Source organism: Cebus imitator, unplaced genomic scaffold, assembly GCF_001604975.1.
Source record: "Cebus imitator isolate Cc_AM_T3 unplaced genomic scaffold, Cebus_imitator-1.0 Scaffold81, whole genome shotgun sequence".
NCBI lineage: Eukaryota > Metazoa > Chordata > Mammalia > Primates > Cebidae > Cebus > Cebus imitator.
The window spans coordinates 5,236,395-5,256,703 of NW_016107396.1; the positions used below are offsets into that span (position 1 = coordinate 5,236,395).

The window sequence follows — 20,309 nt, forward strand, 5'->3', positions numbered from 1 at the left end:
AATCATTTCCCTTTAAAAACGTTACTATGTGGCAATCTACTTACTGACCTCACAATCTTTATACTAGCTTTCAATTTTTCTCAAAACAACAACAAAAAAGTGGGCTTTGCATTTTATTTCAAAACATGAGATGTAAAAGTGGACAAATCTTTTAATAATATCAAACACAGATGTTTCTTAGCCAGCAACCATTTCATAAATAAGAAAGGCTCTTTGGCAAATTATCTGTGTGACCTTGGTCAAGTCATAACACCTCCAGTGTTTTGTTGTCTCATCCTACTTTATAATTTTACGTTCTAAATGCTTTAATTAGCAGTCAGTTAACAACCATTTTGGATACCATGAAAACTAAAGATATTCATAAGTAAACACAGGTGGTTGTAGCCAAGTGTTAAATAAATTGGTTTCCATACCCAAAAAGGTTGTTCCCAATCCAGCCTGTTGTTTTCACAAATTCAGACTCCTCAGGCAGGCACAAGGGAACCAGGTAAGAGAATGGAAAAGGCTCAGTACCTTCTATTACGAACATCGAAGAAAAATACGCATTCGAATTCCCAACTGACAGTGCTGTTAGACGCTTCATGCTAGTCTATGGCTAGCACATAAAATAATATTCTTTAAACAGATAGATATTGTGAAAACAAAAAATTTAATATTCTTTTCTTCTAACTCAAAATATCGTTTTGGATCCTTTTTAAAAAATGTCTGTTTGGTGGAGACTGAAACAAAACACTTTGTAAGGGGACATCTCCTTTACAAAACAGTTAATTGTTTTTTCTTCCTCTTGTCTCAAGGCCAGCTATTTGGACAAAGTTTTCCTGATGATTATAATTCTACCCAGTTCTGAACAACCATGGAAGAAAAAAAAATTAAATGTACTTCCATTCTGCCCACAGCATACACTGGCCTATTTGAGACACAAATTGTAAATGAAACATTGGGCCGAACAACATCCTCCACTTTAAGATATACATGGCACCAAAACAAACACATCCAAAATCTATTTTTAGAGTGGCATTCACTCTTCCAGTTTTCTCTTTAAAATGAGATTTACTTGACCTATTTTCACGTGATTTTAGGGCACCCAGACAGTCCACACAAACAATATCTGCTAGTGATAAAACAGCAAAGGCAAAATCACAAATCCTGTTATTTGTGTGGGACATTTTCTCCATGTGTCCTTACGTGCCATGTCTTAAAAGTCTAAATATAGATTAACTGACTAAAATGTCCTAAGTCTTCCAATTTTATAATTATACACTGCATTGAATGCCAATATTATATGCTCACATCCCATTTGAAAAGTACACACACGGGGTGGGGGTGATGTGCCCAGCACCTGAAATGTCAATCATACAAAGAACAAAGCGTTCCCCATCATCTTTTGGCTTTCTTCTCTCCTCAGTTGTACAGTTTCAATATTACAAAAATATTAAAATGTTCAAAACTTGAGAAATAAGTGCTCACTAAAATGGCACTTAAAGAAATTAAAACGTATGCCAAAATGATTAACGAGAAAAGATTCTAGTTGCCAGGATGTGTGTGTAAACTTACAGTTCTGTGGAGAGGACGGTTCCATCTCCACATTCTTAAAAATAATTTTACATTCTTTAGAAGCCTTCGCAAAATAAACAGCGACAACAATGGGAGACTCACACTCCTTCAGACGGGATGGAGGGTAGGAAGCGAACTCCCCACCCAACAACCAGAACAAAGCAACAGCCTCGGCTTTTAAGATGCACAGAGGGTTTGGAGGCTCAAGGGACATTCTGAGATCTCTTAATTGTTCCGATGCTTCAACAGCCGGTCAAAACAACTAAGAATATGCAGCGCGGGGCTTCACTAGGACAAGGTGCAGGACTGCTCTCTTCGTATTAGGCAAGACCGAGACACTGAGCAGGAAGAGAAAAAGGAGGAAGAGAGAGAGCAAAGAAAGCAGCAGCTAGAGACACTCCGGGAAAAGACAAAATGCAGACTGTACGCCCTGGCTTCGATCTGACCCAAGGCCAAAAGTGTCTGACCCCACACGGGAAACAGGGAGCAGGCTACTGCCAAAAAACCATCGCCGCCCCTACACCTCGAGGCCAGAAGGTCCGCGCGTAGAGGCCTGACACCACGGCCCAGGGGGAGGAGAGGGACCCGCCTGCCACCCGAGGCACCGACCCGGGCTCCGGCGGAAGAGGCTGCGCAGTAATGGCCGCTGCTCCGCCCCTCGCACCCCGACCGAGACCAGCTCCGGCCGTCACCCAGCGCAGGGTCTGCGGCGCCCTCGGGCAGCGCAGGGGCTGTCACGGTCGTCTAGCCTGCGACAGCAGCCAAGGCGGGGGTGGCGAAACGGGCTGAGCTATCCCATCCCGCCTCTGCGCGGGCAGCCGGGGCCGCGCCAGCCCAAGGGCGTCCATCTACGTACCGGCCCCTGACCCCGCCGCCGCCCCTCTCAGGCCCCGAGCGCAAGGCCAACCCGGAGTACGTCGCGGCTGGAGGTGACACTGCGAGCTATGCTTCCTCTCCCCCAGTGAGGGTCCTGGCCTGGCCGGCGTTCACCCTGCTCCCCCGAGAGGGCCTCGCTCCGACTGCCACCTCTCCGGCCACAGCCGCGGCCACCTCGCAGTCTTTTTCTCTCCGGCCTCGGAGCCCGCAGCGGCCGGGGACGCGCGCGGCCGTCACGTGACCACCCGGCGCGTCGCGGGGGCGGGGCCGCGCGGGGCGGAAGCCGCGCCGCGCACCCGCCGGCTCGCTCCGGCGCGTCTTCGTTCCGTCCCGGTTTCGTGCCGCTGCCTGCCCGCACTCTACTGCCTATGGGGACCCGCGACTTCGCTGCTTGGATTCTTCTGGCTGCCTTAGAGTGCACTTTGTATTAGGGGCGAGAGGCTCTGAAAGAATGCAGGTCCAGCATACAGATTGGGGATGGAGGAAGTAAAACGCGTGTAGGAACGGCAGGTGGTGCTGCTCAGAAATCCAGTTTTGCGATCCGGAGGAAGCCCTGGGGTGCCTAGCCGAGTTTCGGCGTGAAGATCCCCTGGCAAAAGAACTGCTTGTTCCCTTTCAAGAAAAAAAAAAAGGGTGGTGGGGGGCGGACCGAGGGGAGAGAGTACTCTAGGACTTTCTAATTTATTCACCTTTTTAATGGTTGAGCAATCTAATCGGGAAAAAAATGGGTATTACTTTCCCTTTGAACCCCTCCTTTTTTAAAAAACAGAATAGTGCCTGAAAAACTGGAGAAAGAAATTAATCTGCATGAGAATCTAAAATTAAAGGGGTTATTTTGATCGCAAGCCTGTGGTTTTAAACATCAGAACTCTAGCAGTATTCACTATTTTAGCATGTACATTTCCTTTTTCAGAACTGATTAAATTTTCCTAATTTGTAGGAAAATGAAGAGGGTGGAAGAGCAGGCCTTTTATCTTTAAAAGAGTATGTATTTCAACATTCTATGACAGTGTCTTATTTGCAATAGTGTTGCGTTTTGGGATTTCATTAAATGTTTCCTTCAGGATGGGAAGTTTTCAGTGTCCTTATATGTATAGAAATTTATATGTTTTTTGTTATTCCTCTGAAATCAATTTATTTCAGGGTTCTCATTCTCATACCTCAATATGTAAACCAGTCTCTTGAAGGGTGCCATCTAGTTCAGTGATGCTTGCTCATGTATGCAAAACTGTTTTTCTTATAAGTTCTATACATATAGAAATATTGAAGTGTATGTCCTTTAACTTTAAGCTTAGTTTTCTATCTTTATCTTATTAGCCATTCAGTTTTATCCCTCTATCCTACACAGCCCATGAACACAGAATAGCTAAAATTTGATATGTACTCGAAGATTCCAACTTGAAGAAATAATGCTACTATTAATTAACCATGTGCCAGCTGTTGCTTTTAAGTGCTACTCATTTTACAGAAAGAAGCACACAACTGAGATTTGAATCCAGGCACAGACAGTAAGATGTCAACTAGTTCAACCGTTTCTCACTCATACCCAAGGTCTTTGTATTTAAGAAAATGGCTGCATCTTTCCTTGTTCAAACCCAGCTTTAATTCCTTTCTTTTATGTCTCATATGCACGTGGCATGTAACCGTTGGCTCTTCCTTCAAAGTATATTCAGAATCCAACTACTTACTACCTCCACTACAATCTACATCTTCTCTTGTTTGAATTATAGTATTACGGTAGACCAAGAACTAGTCTTTTCTTTGAGTCTGTTCTCAATACAGAAGCCAAAATAAATATATTTAAAAAGAAGTGAGATCATACCACTCTTTTGCTCAAAGTCTCCTATGGTTTCCCAACACAAAGTAAAAACCAAACCCTTACAATGGCTTTAAAATCCTCCCCTCATTACCTCTTTGACCCCACAGACTGTTTACTCAGCTTTGTATTCCCAGAAAGCTCTCCACAAGCTCTCAACCTCATAGTCTTTGCAGTTGCTGTTTCCTCTGCTTTAGAACACTTCCTCCGTCTCAGACGTTCAATTCTTCAGTCAGTCCTCTACTTGTCACCGTATTTTAAATCATGTTTCCTATTCCCAATATTTCATATTTCCTTCTTTACTTTTGAATACTTGTAATGGATGAGTTATTAATCATATTTCTCTTTACATTAGAACACAAGACTCAGGAGGCAAGGAATTTGTGTTCTATTTTGTATCTCAACTTCCAGGAATAGTGCCTGACACATTTAAAGAGGTTCTTTGTAAATATGTGTTGCATGAATGAGTAAATGAATGAATGAATGAACACACATAGCCAGGTGCGGTGGCTCACACCTATAATCCCAGCACTTTAGGGGGCCAAGATGGGCAGATTAGGAGGTCAGGAGATCGAGACCATCTGGCTAACACGGTGAAACCCTGTCTCTACTAAAAATACAGAAAAAAAAAAAAATTATCTGGGCATGGTGGCATGCACCTGTAATCCCAGCTACTCGGGAGGCTGAGTCAGGAGAATTGCTTGAACTCAAGAGGCAGAGGTTGCAGTGAGCCGAGATTACACCATTGTACTCTAGCTTGGGCGACAGAGTGAGTCTTCATCTCAAAAAAACAAAAACAAAACACACATTGTATATGTGAGCATATATATACACACACATGCACATTTATATATATGAATACAAGTGAACTTATTATTTTTCAGTAGTTGCATATGAAGAACAGAATTGAATGTATGAAATACTATACACTCTGCCTCCATCAGCCATTGGAAAGAAATTGAGTAGTTTATGTCTTTGAGTAATATGGGATAGCACCTCTCGACATTGTCAGAGTGCTGGCTTCCAGTAATTAACTAATTTCCAGTAATTTTAAGTACCAAAACTTCAAATTATTTGCTTAAAGAAATAAATCAGAGCCTAACAGATTAAATAAATTTTTGCAATAATGTTACTGTCACTAGGATTCTATTTTGCTTCATTGAATCAAAGGTAAAGAAGTTGCAGCAGACTGCTAGAAATTACCCAATGTTCATTGTCTGTTTCCCACAACTTATAAGATACTTTCATGAATACCACACATCTCCAGGCACCTACTCTCCATATATCCTTCCAACACTCAAAATAGTCCAATGTTATTTGTTTTACTTAAAGATCAAAGCATTTTTTTTGTTTACTTAATATCTGAGGGCATCCATGAAAATGCATGAGAAAATTATGTGTTACTGTAGAATGTATGTTGAAACCACTGATGTAGCTAGCCGAGGGCGGTGCTGTTCAAAGTGTTATCTGGTGACCCGTGGGGGTCCTGTGACCCTTGCAGAGTGAGGGAAACTTGTTTTTATAATAATACGAAACTGTAGTTACTTGGTTTATTTGCACTCTTTCAAATGTACAGTGGACTTTTCCAGAAACTGTATGATACGTAATGTAGCAATAGATTGATTATAGAAGCAGATATGAGAATTTGGCTATATCTATTAACCAGGCGTTAAAAAGATATAAAAAAAAAGAAAGAAAAAGAAAAATGTAAAATTGCACTTTTCTCTCATTCAGTTAGCTTTGTTTTAGAACATGTACCAGTTTTGTTGTTGTTGTTGTTTTTTGTTGTTGTTTTTTTGTTTGAGACAGAGTTTTGCTCTTGTTGTTTGGGCTGGAGTGTAATGGTACAATCTCAGCTTGCCACAACCTCCACCTCCCGGGTTCAAGTGATTCTCCTGCCTCAGCCTCCTGAGTAGCTGAGATTACAGGCGCGTGCCACCATGTCCAGCTAATTTTGTTGTTTTTTTTTTTTTTTTGTATTTTTAGTAGAGATGGAGTTTCACCATGTTGGCCAGGCTGTTCTTGAACTCCTGACCTCGGGTGATTTGCCTGCCTCAGCCTCCCAAAGTGGTGGGATTACAGGCGTGAGCCACTGTGCCTGGCCATGGAGTTATTTTTTATAAAGCATGTTAATACTTAATGGGTCTGTTATTTAGTATATATTATAGTAAACCATTCTCAGTGTCAACTTCTAATTTGGTAAATATTGATTAACTCATAAACAAAAGTTCTTTGGGGTCTTCTATAACTGTTAACACTGTAAAAGGGTCCTGAGACGAAAAAGATTGAGAATGCTTGTGTGGAGCTACTTTGCTTGCCACCTCTAAGTTAGATTTCTTCCCTTTTCATATGCCAGCTATGGGCACAACTTTCTCATATTTCTGGAAACAACCAACAAGATTCAGGAATGTACCAGTCATTATAGCTAGCAGATGAATGGAAATCAAAGCAAGAGGAAGTTTTGGAAACAAACTTTTTAAAAATTTTAGTTAAAAATTTTGCTTCCAGAACTGATACATAGGTTGGTCTCTGCCCTACCATTTGACTTTCTACTTACAATAATCAAACAGTGTGTTATTTTCTAGTAGAACTCCTTTGTAATTAATAGTATACTAGCCAGATTAGCTTGTGTTTTGCTTTTACCGAATGCGATTGTCAGTGCTTTCTCTTCTAATGGTTCTTAATGTTCCTGCTTTGACCACAGACATTACAACTGAAATAGGACAATGTATGGCCAGAAAATAGCCCAACAGTCACTGAGACAAACTTTGTGGTTTGGTTATAAAGTCGAACATGCATTTATTTCCTAACCTGGTTGTATGTATATAATATGTATTTATTAATTTTTAGATGTCTTATATTGACAGTAGTAGCTTAGATATCTCCAAAGTCTGTACTTGTTTCATTAAATGACATAACCTTTCATTGAGCATAGTATTGAAAGATAAGAATAAATGCTGTATTGCCGGGCGCGGTGGCTCAAGCCTGTAATCCCAGCACTTTGGGAGGCCGAGGCTGGTGGATCACGAGGTCAAGAGATTGAGACCATCCTGGTCAAAATGGTGAAACCCCGTCTCTACTAAAAATACAAAAATTAGCTGGGCATGGTGGCGCATGCCTGTAATCCCAGCTACTCAGGAGGCTGAGGCAGGAGAATTGCCTGAACCCAGGAGGCGGAGGTTGCGGTGAGCCGAGATCACGCCATTGCACTCCAGCCTGGGTAACATGAGTGAAACTCCGTCTCAAAAAAAAATTAAAAAAATAAAAAAATAAAGAATAAATGCTGTATTTTATTTTTTAACAATGGATTTTTTTTAAGCTAGATTATTATTTTAACAAAATAGTCACTTAAACATTGTACTCCATCATGTACAGGAAATTGCTTTTGGTCATGAAGGTAGCAACTGTCTTTTGCAATGTCACATTTTCCTTTAAATGGTTAGGATTTGGGATCAATATTAAATAGCTTTATAAGCATCTGTATTTAGGATTTATTTATGAAACCCTATGCATACTATATCAATTTAATATAATTATAAGCTAAAAATTTGAAATATTTTCACAGAATGATGTCAAGCAAGATTCTGTTTAGAAAACAAAAACCACCTTAAGTATTTCAGACAGAGACTCTAGGGTAGTGAAATGGTGGCAAAAGGGTTGGAAAACTGGAGGAACCAAAAAAGAAAGATGAGAATACCTTGAAATCAGCAACTGCAGAAAGTCATTAGCTCATCTAACTTTGGAAGAGCAAAGGGTATTTCTTCTGGGAGCTCCTGGAGACTGCTGAATTACTTTTTTTGAACTGCTGTAATAGGAAATCAGGGTCTCATATGCTCACTGAGTCTGCAGAAGTCCAGGAACTCACAGCCATAAGCAGTCACCTGCTACTCCAGTGCCAGAACCAGAAACGAATAGGAAAGAAATCACCTTCTCCTTTCTACCTTCTTTTTCCATGTGAGTGCCTTCCATTGACAACACTAAACAAGAAGCCATTTGTCAAAGGATTCTCAAAAACAACTTTTTCCAGCTCCCTTAGATATAAAGCAGAACATGGAAGTGCCATTGTGAGACTGGGCATCAAGTATCTGGTTCACAAAGTTTGAAAAATGATTTATTATATTGCTCAAGGTGATAGATATTCTGATATGTGGAACTAGAATAGTTGATTGTCTATTATTTTCTAAGCACTTAACAAACCATTTTTTCACCATAATGATCCAGGTCACAGATACCTTTTCCTCATTGCACTGTGTGACACCTGCAACTCATTGATGTTACCAGTGTTCACAGGTAGCCCAGGGTAGAGTCACGGTGAACAGAGAGAGACTGGCTGAGGGGAATATGGACATGAATCAGTAAAGGTTTAGTAAAGACATGATGAAGCCTAGGATCAGGAGTGTCATAAACTAACTCAGGCATGCTACTTGCTGTCTCCACATCTGAAGGTTTTTATATGTAGCCATAAAACAGAGGTAAATTATCACCTCCATTCAGAGATTTGATAATTAAATTTAAGATAAAGTACTTGGCCAAGGTCGAAAAACCTTAGCTATTATGATTACATTATTTGACCTGTCTTAAATTCTGAGCTAGTTCCACCAGAGCCTCTCAGTCTGTCTACTAGAAAGCAATGACAATAAATACTTATAATTTCATAATTTCTATTTCCTTTTGGCAAAAAATCAATAAATTATTTTCTAAACTGAAATAATTGCCCAAGGAATGTAAATTTAAAATCTGTATCTTCTTTTTTTTTTTTTTTCTGAAATAATTTCACTGTATCACCTAGGCTAAAGTGCAGTGGCGCAGTCTTGGCTCACTGCAACCTCTGCCTCCCAAGTTCAAGTGATTCTCCTGCCTCAGCCTCCCGAGTACTTGGGATTACAGGTGCCTGCCACTACGCCCTCTAATTTTTGTATTTTTAGTAGAGACAGGGTTTTGCCAGGTTGGCCAGGTTGGTCTCCAACTCCTGGCCTTAGGTGATCTGCCTGACTCAGCCCCCCAAAGTGCTTGGATTGCAGGCATGGGCCACCGCACCTACCCTCACTCGCTTGCTCCCTCCCTCCCTCCCTTTCTACCTCCCCTCCTTCCTTCCTTCCTTCCTCTTTTTCTTTTTCATAAAATCCATATCTAATTTCTTGACATTTTCAGTAATACAGGTTATACATTTTAGTTGTATAACTTTCATAAATGATTTAAACCTTAGTAATTATATTGTTTAGGACTCATCTTCAATATAGAAAATTTTAATTTTGTTAATTCCCGTTTGGGGAGGTTTCTTTAGGGATAACTAAGGTCTCTCTGCAGTCAGGAAAACCTAAAAATAAACTTTATTTTGCATAATATGGAATGCTCACAAACAAAAGTATCATGGTTATCCACCCTTAAACTTTGTCCTTATTATCTTTAGACAATATTCGCTGTTGTGACAGAATTAAGGGAATGATCAGCTATAATGATGTAATCTTGGCTTATGCTAGAAGTTTTCAGATTTAACTTGTGCTATTGCTATTCTAGGGCAATATTTCCTTCCCCCATTCCTGGGAAATTATCTCTTTTTTGATATGCATGGCCCAAGTAAATGTTGGGCCTGATGTAATTATAGGACTGCACACATCCCTGTAACAGGGAAGGAAATAGTGCATTATTACATAACAAATGTGAGTACCCTGCAACTTTTGATATCTTCTTATTTTTTAAGATGCTCAAACAAATTTTTGGGTGAGTCAAACTTTATTCCAAATTACTGCAGACAATAGTATCAGTTTTCTGGAAACAATAGGCAGATTTTCATATTGCACAAGAGAATCAGATCCTTAACAAGAAAAAAAAAAAAAGCTTTTAACCTAGTATTGGTACTTTCTAGTTTTTGTCCTGGTCTGTTTCAGTTACGATCACCCTGCAATTTTTAACATCTATACTATCCTAAATACGAAACTCCTTAAAATTCACAGCTTCTGTGACCTTCTTCTCTATTTAACTTCAGAGGCCTATGCCCAAGGACTAGAAATTTTCTATTTCTCTGACTAAAATTTGGTTTTCCCCTTTTCACTTCGCATTGTGAAAGTTAATATGTCAACTCTACTGGCTAACGTATGACCATGGCTAAGCTATGAGCTGTATGTATAACTATTTCTGAGTGTGTCTGTGAGGTTATTTACAGAAGAGATTAGCATTTGCATCAGGAGATTGAATAAAGAAGATCACCCTCACCAGCACAGGTGGGCATCATACAGTCTGTCGTGGGCCTAAACGAAAAGGTGGAAGACGGGTGAATCCACTGTCTCCTCTTGAGTTAGGACATTCATTTTCTCCAGCCTGATGATATTGATGCTTTTGGTTTTTGGGCCTTCAGACATGACTGGGACTTACATCTTTGGCTTCCCTGGTTCTTAGACTTTTGATGTATTGAAACTATACTGCTGGCTTCCTGGGCCTCCAGCTTGCAGATGGTGGATGGTGGGACTTCACAGCTTCTATAATTTTATGAGCCACTCCTTCATAATAAATCTTTTTCTCTATATGTATTTATATCCTTTTGGCTCTGTTTTTTTAAAGAACTCTGACTAATATACCCATTGTCCCTGATTTCCATTGAGGGGCCATGACATTCTGGGAAGCAATACTCCATTCTTGTAAGTGGCGCATGTAAAATAGATGAAGCCAACCCCTGGTCTAGTGACCATAAAGATGTGAACACTTGACCTCAGTGCTATCATGTGAAATTCCTGAACTTACATAATTTGGGATACAGACTCTCTTCTCTGCTTAGCAGCAAGCGCAGGTGTCACAACTGGAGTTGGCTCATTCATATTGCTCCCGTGAAGAACGCCACTTGAAGTATAAAGTGATACATGAAGAACAGCAGGACTAAGAGAATGGGGAGGCCTCATTAAAGCACAATTAAAGGCTGCCTTTTCTCTGAACTTCTCAATTATGTGAGATCATACAATGTCTATATTGTTTAAGTCAGTTTGAGTTAGCTTTTCATGTAGAAGTTGCAACAAAAAACATCATACATGTTACAGATCCTAGGTCTGGCTACAAATAGTTTCATATTCTAGCTGCAAACTCTCACATTTCTGGCTCTCCTACTTTCCCAGTTCTACTAGATGGTTAGAAATATGAGGCAAATGTGAAGAAAAGAATTCTCAGCAACTGATGCATCTCAACCTTTGTTAGAATAAGTAGTTGAAAAAAAAAGATAATGACAAGAAGAAATTGCGTGATAATATAAAGCTAGATCAATAGATATACAATGAGCTTTAAAGCTTCATATCCACAAGATAAGAATATAACTTATTTAGGTGCCCATGTAATACCAAAAAGACAGAAAAAAATAAACCCGTGTTCTTAGACTAAAAGGAATACTTCAATACATTTCTCAAACCAAAAATTTGTATTTTCTGACCATGATAGAATTAACTGGATATAAATTTAAAAGTATTAGATGGAACTAAAATACCCTATCATTCATAAGTTTAAAGTCTACTATCTTGGGCCAACGATAAAAATAATATGCTCTGAGAAAATTTTAAAACAAGACTAGAATATAAGGCATTAGCGTTTTTTGTTTTTGTTTTTTGAGTGTGGACGAAACTTACCTCAGAATATTTGTACTAAAAATGTTTATTACTAAAAATGAAAAGAATTTTTAAAAGAAAAGAATAGAGGGAAAAAGTCTAAATATAAAAATCAAAGTGGAATTGATGATTCAAAAGTTTTATTTTGATTTAAAAATAAATGGAATAGTCTTTGCTATTATAGTCTTTGCTAACATAAAATAGTCTTTGCTAACAGTGCTGCAATGTGTGTTTATAATAAAACAATTTATAATCCTTTGGGTATATACCCAATAATGGGATTGCTGGGTCAAATGGAATTTCTATTTCGAGATTCTTGAGGAATTGCCACACTGTCTTCCACAACGATTGAACTAATTTAAGCTCCCACCAACAGTGTAAAAGCATTCCTATTTCTCCACATCCTCTCCAGCATCTGTTGTCTCCAGATTTTTTAATGATCGCCATTCTAACTGGCATGAGATGCTATCTGAATGTGGTTTTGATTTGCATTTCTCTAATGACCAGTGATGATGAACCTTTTTTTCATTTGTTTGTTGGCTGCATAAATGAGTACTTCTAAAAAATGTCTGTTCATATCCTTTGCCCACTTTTTGATGGTTTTTTTTTCTTGTTAATTTGTTTAAGTTCTTTGCAGATTCTATAGAATACTATGCAGCCATAAAATAGGATGAGTTCACGTCCTTTGCAGAGACATGGATGAAACTGGAGACCATCATTTTCAGCAAGTTGACACAAGAACAGAAAACCAAACACCACACATTCTCACTCATAAGTGGGTGTTGAACAATGAGAACACATGGACACAGGGAGGGGAACATCACACACTGGGGCTTATTGGAGGTTGGGGGGACTAGGGGACGTATAGTGATGAGAGGATTGGAGAGGGATAACATCAGGATAAATACTTACTGTAGATGACAGGGGGATGGATGCAGTGAACCACTATGGTTTGTGTATACCCATGTAACAATCCTGCATGATCTGTACATGTACCCCAGAACTTAACATATAAATAAATAAATAAATACACAATATAGCAGCTATATCATAAGCAAATATTATTAAGAATGATGTCAAAGAAAGACAAGTATTATAAAGATGAAAATGAAAAAAAACATAGACATGGAGGAAGTTAACAGTATTAAATTACATTGCACTAATAAGTTTGAAAATTCCAGTCACATGAATAACTTGGAGCACACCAATCTGTATACAAATAAATCTTCCCTGCACTCTGGACTAACTGTGCTTTCTACCTGGAATCTCTTTCCTTGGATTTTTGATTGTTTCTTCTTGTCAATGATATCTCAGCTTAAATGTCACTTTCTCAGAGAGGTTTTTATTTTGACTACCATTAGTTTCTCAATGTCCCTCAGCCTGTCACTCAGCACAATATCACACTATTTTAATTTCACCTGGGCATTTATCATTAGCTGATATTTAAAAAATTTATTTGTTGGTTTATTGTCTATCTTCTCTTTTGAGGTTGTATGTTCCTTTCACACATAAGGACACACAGAGGGTTCTGTGTGTCTTTATTACCCAATGCACATAGAACAATGACACATAGTTGGTATCAATAAAGGTCTTAAGTAAATGGTTTTTTTCAGAAAATAGCATGAGTAGAATCACAAAAATATGTATCCAACAATCATGGTATTATCTAAAAAAAAAAAAAAAAATTCCAGGCATAAGTTTGCTTTCAGACACTTTCAAGCTTTCTATAACTCAAAACTCATAATGTTGTATGAAATGTCTGATAGCCCAAAAAATGGGCTATCACTTGACCAGATAATTATATACTTAGAAAACCTAAAAGAATAAAATAAAAAAAATTTTTTTAACTGGAAGAAATGTAAGTCAAATGTTCAGATACAAAATAAATATACAAAAGAATACTTACATATTAGCAGTAACCATTTAGGAGATAAAATTTCAATTAAAATCTCAAAGGATGTTGTTGAAAATGCATAAGGTTATCCTTAAATTTACTTAAGTGTGCAGGAAAGAAAAATTTGAAAAACGATACCAGTGGAAGGATTCTGGTTTTTAAATGGGTGAGGATTTTTTTCATAGTTTTTAAAATGCTTCCAAAAATAGTAATAGTTAAAATCATGTGGCATTTATTATTATGAAAATAATATGGAAGTGGTGGAAAAATATACCCATTAGTAGGACAGCTGCTAGTATACACGTGTACAGTGGTTGATGGCAAAAGGATAAGATCTTAGTGAGAAAGATTGTTTCCAACAATTTAGGGGAAAATTGCCTACCTGGAGATAAAATATATATGTATACTTATATATATATATATAGCACATTCACCTCTTATACTATTGACCAAAGATTGCAAACTGGCCACCACCCTTGTACAATAACTGGGCCACAAATGTATATGGTTTGTTGCATGGTATTATAAAACTCAAAAAAATTTACAACAAACTATAGGGTTTTTGTTGTTGTTGTTTTTTAATGAGGGAAGAAAAAGTAAAACAGAAGATACAGCAACACTGGACTCACATTCCCAGATGGCAGCATTTGGCAAGAACAGAGGAGTGACAGCTCCCCTGGTGCTCTGCAATTTGGCAGAATTCTTCCCACCTCCTGTTTTATGCCAGTTTGTCTCAAACATTTATGTGAATGGCTCCACTCTTGTAGCCATCTGAGATTAAAAACTTCAGTTGGGTCAAGAGTTGGATATAAAAGATAAAACTCAGAAATAAGTGAGAAGAAGAAGATACAAGTGGATATTTGACTGACTCTTATGAGCTGGTATAAGCCAATTCAATCTTGTATAACTCTTAGGTTATTTTTTAAAATTAGTAGTAGCTGTCAATGTTTAGAGGTAGATGAAGTTTAACTACTTTCCCACAGCCTATCAAGTTATAAAGAAAGCAACTGCAAATCAAATCCTGCCACCCATACATCCACTGGAAAGCATGCAAAAAATCTCACTAGGGATCACACCTTGATGCCATCTTTAAGTGACTAGGATATGACTCCCTAGATTCTTGTGGAAGTGTCTCTGAAATCTTTTATGCAATGTATATATCTCACATGCCATTAATTTTATCAATAAGTACCCATTTCATCAGAGATAAATTAGCTACAGCACTTACAGTCTTTGAAATGTGGCCTCTCTGATTAAATGCTAAATAATCACCTTTTTTATGAGGATTCCTGATTAGGGCAAATGATCTCATATAAAGCATAGCTTAAGCCAATTGTCCCATAAATTATAGCACATTGTCTGTGTCAAAGTTTACCATAGCATTGGTCTTTTGCACAGAAGTACTTTCTGAGCATAGAATAAATGGAAGAAATTACAGAGGAAAAGGATAACAGTTTTGGTGTTACAGAATTGGCAAGCTTTTGCACATCAAAAAGACCTTAAACAAATAAAAAGTGGAATTAAAAATGGTTTGAAAATATTAGTAGCAAATACTCCCTAAGTGAAATTTTTCTCTTGTTCTATTATATATAATAAAACATGATTCAAAACTTTATATATATGTGTGTGTAAGTGTATGTATGTATGTATATACATAAACAAAAGATTGCAAACTGTCCACAATCCTTTAACTGTTATTTATTTATATACATACACACACACATATATATATGTATTTCTGTTTTCCTCTTAGTGTTTTTATATGTTACCTTATTATACAAGTATGGTTAAATGGATTTTTACTGAATATGTAGGGTACAGAAGTTGCTCCGGAAGAAGTGCTTTCTTTCACTCTTGCACTCTCATCTTGCATCTACACTATGTTACTGTTGCTGCTGATTCTCATGACGGTGACTCTGCTGGCCAGATTCTCATCTGGTCACCAGTAGTGAAACCTCATCTTGATCTTGGGCAACAGAAACTTTCTCCTGCAGTGCAAATGACTATTTTTTTGTTTTGTTTTTTGATGGGGAGGGCAGTGTTTTTGTTTTCATTTTTTCTTTTTTGGGGTGTGGGGAGCAGCATGCATCAGTTATCCACCCACTCACCCAGAGGTACCCTTTCTTGATGTGGGTGGATTCTACAACCACTGTCATGGATACTGGAAGCTCCAAAAAGTAGCTTATCTTTCTTCATGGCTGTTGCTGTTGCTACTTGCACGGTAAACAGAGGTGCTCAGCAGCCACCATGGTCAGTGCAGCTTTAGAATAGCATCTTGGTGTCAGTACAATGCCTCCAGCCACAGAGAGTGAAGAAAGACCCCCAGGTAGAGACCCACCTCATTTCTTAATCTGCTATTAACCAATTCCCAGAATTATTCATCTTTAGAGAATCCTTTATTTCATCAAGAAAGAAGGGTTCTGCACCAAGGTTCAACTGGTAATGGTAACATTGCTCTACATGGGTGCATTTCCCAAAATCTGTGTTACTCAGTCATGCAGTGGACATCTGTTGTTTATGTCTGCCAAAAATTCATTTCCCTTTCTTTTGAAATGATGCCCTGAACTTGTATTGGGAAAGCTACTCCTTCACTATTGGCAGTCATGGAACTGCCAATCAAGATGTCCCCATTTCTCCTAGCCAAGGGATACACATGTGACCCAAATGATACCAATCAGATGCTTTTCTCTCCTTGAAATTTGGAGCTCATGTGAAATGCAGAAAAAGATGGGAAAAGCAGTTTGTGATGATTAATCCCAGCTGGCTGTGACTGTCCATTAGTTTCTCCTTTCCCCAGAGATACTTTGGCTCATGACTTCTTCAAGACTGACCCTAAGATTGTGTAAAGGTCTCCTATATTCTTCAATCCTCTTATACATTCCTGTGTGCTTCTTAGGCTGAGCTGATTTCTGTTTCTCGCACCTGAGGAATCCTGATACAAGTTTTACCTATGATTGCACTTTTATGTAAGTATATTATTTCCCCAAATTTCCTGTTACTAAGTTTCACCTGTCTACCAGGATGGAACTGTAAATTAATTCTACCACCTTACCAATATCATCTGTCCATGTGGTCTACTTTTCTCATGAGATGCTGGATCTACTCGCAAGGTAGGGAATAGGACAGGATCACAGCTGGAACATAATTATTGAGGTCAAATGACTGCCATGACTCATTTTCAATTAAAATGAGTAGTTTCATTTTTGTATTTTATTGGATCAACTTGAAAACACTCTGATTCCTTGACAGAAAGAGAATATGAATTAAAGTAAGGACCAGTGACGTGGGGGTTCTCCTTTCCCCTCTTGTTGCAACCTGGCAGGAATTAATAGGCCAATGCAGATATAATCAGAGCTAAGGTTTCTGAGTTCTGGGGTAAAATATTGAATTTATCTTTGGGAAAAATATTCCCGTTTGGGGTTAGATTTCCTAGAAGTGTCTCTTTAAACAAGCAGGTCTAAGGCAAAAACCTGCCCATTATTCTTGGAAAAGCAATTTTCATATTTGTGCATTACATGCCTTACTCTTCCATGTAAGTTTTAGAATTATTTTTAAATTCTGCAAAAAATTCTGTTGGGATTGTACTGAGTTGATAGATCAATTTGACATAGAGTTGTCCAACAAAATACAGGATGCCCAGTTAAACTTGAAGTACAAGTGAACAAATTTTATATATACTCTAGTGACATATAATGATGTTTCAGTCAATGACATATTGCATACACAAGAAGAGTCACATAAGATTTCAATACTGTATTTTTACTGTATCTTTTCTATGATACACAAATATATACCACTGTGTTACAATTGCCTGCAATATTTAATACTATAACATGCTATGCAGACTTGTAGCCCAGAAGCAATAGGTTATGCTGTATGGCCTAGGTGTGTCGTAGGCTATACCATCTAGGTTCATGTAAGTACACTGCATGATGTTCACAAAATGATGTAATTACCTAATGATGCGTTTCTCAGGATGTATCCCTGTTGTTATGTGACACATGACTCTATATCTGTATCTATATATCTAACTATATCTATCCTATGAAATAATTTTTAGGCAACAATATGCAATAATGTTTGGGGCACACTTATATTGAAAAGTTATTATTCGTGTATTTGACTTAAAATTTAACTGGTTTTTCTATATTTTTATTTGCCAAATATGACAACTTTAATTTTGGAAGAAATAGCAGCTTTCAAATATTGAGTCACCTTTTTCACAAACATGCTGTACTCTATTTATTTAGGGTGTATATCACTAAATAATTTGGGTTGTATATCTTATTTTGTTAGATTTATTCCCAAGTGCTTAACATTTCTAAAATTACTGTGAAAGAGATTTATTGCTATTGCAAAGGAACCCTATTGATTTTTGTAGAGTTGTCTCATAGCAATCTTGTTGTATTTAATTAATTTGTTCATGAGGTCTTTAAAATTTTTGTATTCACAATAATATGACTTAAAAATAATAAGTTTATATTTCTTCTGTTCTATTCCATATCCTTTTTGTTTCTTTTATTATTTTACTATACAGACTATAATTTTTAGTACAATGCTGAATATAAGTGGTAATGGCAGATGTCTTATTCTTAATTTAAAAGGAACATGTTTATAATTTCATTAAAGATAATTTATTGAAATTTTTAACATAGTTTTCGTCAGGGTAATACTTTTTTATTTCTAGTTTACTAAGAGTTTACAATTGTTATTATCATCATGAATGATTATTGAAACTTACCAAAAATGCTTTCTTTACCTATAGACATTATTGTATAATTTTTCTCTTAATTTGTTAATGTGGAAATTACAGTAATAGATTTACCGATACAAAAAAATCTTTTGTTATAGATGTTACTGGCTTAGTTATGGTACACTTAGATGGAGACATATACACAAACATTTAAGAGTTCCATTTGCTGAAATTTTGTTTAGAGGCCTATGTGACATCAGCTTACAATTTTCCTTTCTCATAGTATTTATGTCTGATTCTGGGGTGAAGGCTATCTTGGCCTGACAAAATGAGATCACTGCAGGGAAATTTCTTATTTTTATATCCCCTAAAATAGTTTGTATAATTTTGGGTTGATCTTTTCTTTCAAACAGTAATTCTGGTAAAAAAAAAAAAAAAAAATAGCTGGGCATGGTCATGTGCGACTGTAGTCCCAGGACAATTAGCCTATCCATTATCTTAAACATTTCTCATTTCTTTGTGTTGAGAACATTCACTATCCTCCTCGTAGCTATTTGAAACTATGTAATATATTATTCTTAACTATCGTCATTCTACAGTGATACAGGATCTAGCTGCAGTTTTGTTTTTGTCAGGTTTCCTTTGGGGTCTATTTTGAAAGTTATATTTCTCTAAGAAATTGTCCATTCTGTCCAAGTTTTCATTTATATTGACAGACTTAGTCAGAATATTCTTATAATATTTTAATTTTTTATTCCATTATGTCCTGTTTTTATATTCTAATAATATTAAAATATAATTGTGACCTTACCAGGGATTGCTGGAGGTGACTTGTTCTGGCTGCCCAGAGCCAAGTGTGTATGAATCTCTTCCCAATTTGCATTTAGTGGCATCATGTTGGTAGATAAAAATCAGCAATGGTGGCAGGATCTACACTATGGAAATCAGAGACCCCCTGTGAATAGGAACCTATTCCCCACACTTAGAGAGAGCTGGTTTACCAGCACAACTCTACCGCTCTCTATTTCTGTCCTTCTTCTTGCTTTTTCTTCCTCTCTCTCTTTCTCATCAAACTTATTACAGATTTTTCTATTATATTAGTTTTTGCAAAAACAATTTTTGGTTTATTTTATTCTCTATTTTGTATCTTTGTTTTAAATATTAATTGATAACTAATTTTAGTTTTAGTATTCTCTTTGTTCTGTTTCTAGGATTTACCTTATTATTTTTAATTCTTGGGTGGATTATTTGTTCATTAATTCTTAGTTTTTCTTATTTTGTAATATGTGCAATTTAAGACTATACATTTTTCTCTAAAAACTGCCTTAATTGCATCTCACAAGTTTTGCTATATGGGGGTTTAATTGTAATTCATGACTTAATTTTTAATAATAACCACTGTGGGTTATGATTTCTTCTTTGACTCATGGCCTGTCCAGAACTTTGTCCTTTTAAATGCTCAGATGTTTTACACTAAGATGTTGGCTTACTTGTTTTTTAAGGATTATTATTATTTTTTTTTATTTTATAGCCAAGTAGTTATAAAATATGGTGTATACATTATTAGCTTTTGTTGAGACTACTTTGTGGCTTAGAACCTGGTCAACTTTTAAAAATGTCTCATTTGAACTCAAAAAGAATGTGCATTCCCTAATTTTGCTTGAATTATAATTGATTATTTCAAGATTCTATAAATAGATAAAAATTGCATCCTTTATATTTTCTACGTTGCCCACTTACATATTCTATTTACATTGCCCAGGCTGGTTAAGATGATCAATTCTGAGGCCGGGCGCGGTGGCTCAAGCCTGTAATCCCAGCACTGTGGGAGGCCGAGGCGGGTGGATCACGAGGTCAAGAGATCGAGACCATCCTGGTCAACATGGTGAAACC

The 20,309-nt window shown here is 37.3% G+C and overlaps 1 protein-coding gene across 2 annotated transcripts in view; it reads right to left on the reverse strand.

The window, feature by feature from the left end:
* RNF146 (ring finger protein 146) overlaps window positions 1–2,775 on the reverse strand; it is a 22,201-nt gene extending 19,426 nt beyond the window's left edge. Inside the window, exon 1 of one of the 2 annotated variants that reach the window (XM_017533319.2) lies at window positions 2,411–2,775. The gene's annotated coding sequence lies outside the window, so the exon portion shown is untranslated. The remainder of the gene's footprint in view (window positions 1–2,410) is intronic. The other variant, XM_017533320.2, reaches the window with a different exon arrangement.
* Between the last annotated feature and the right edge of the window lie 17,534 nt (window positions 2,776–20,309).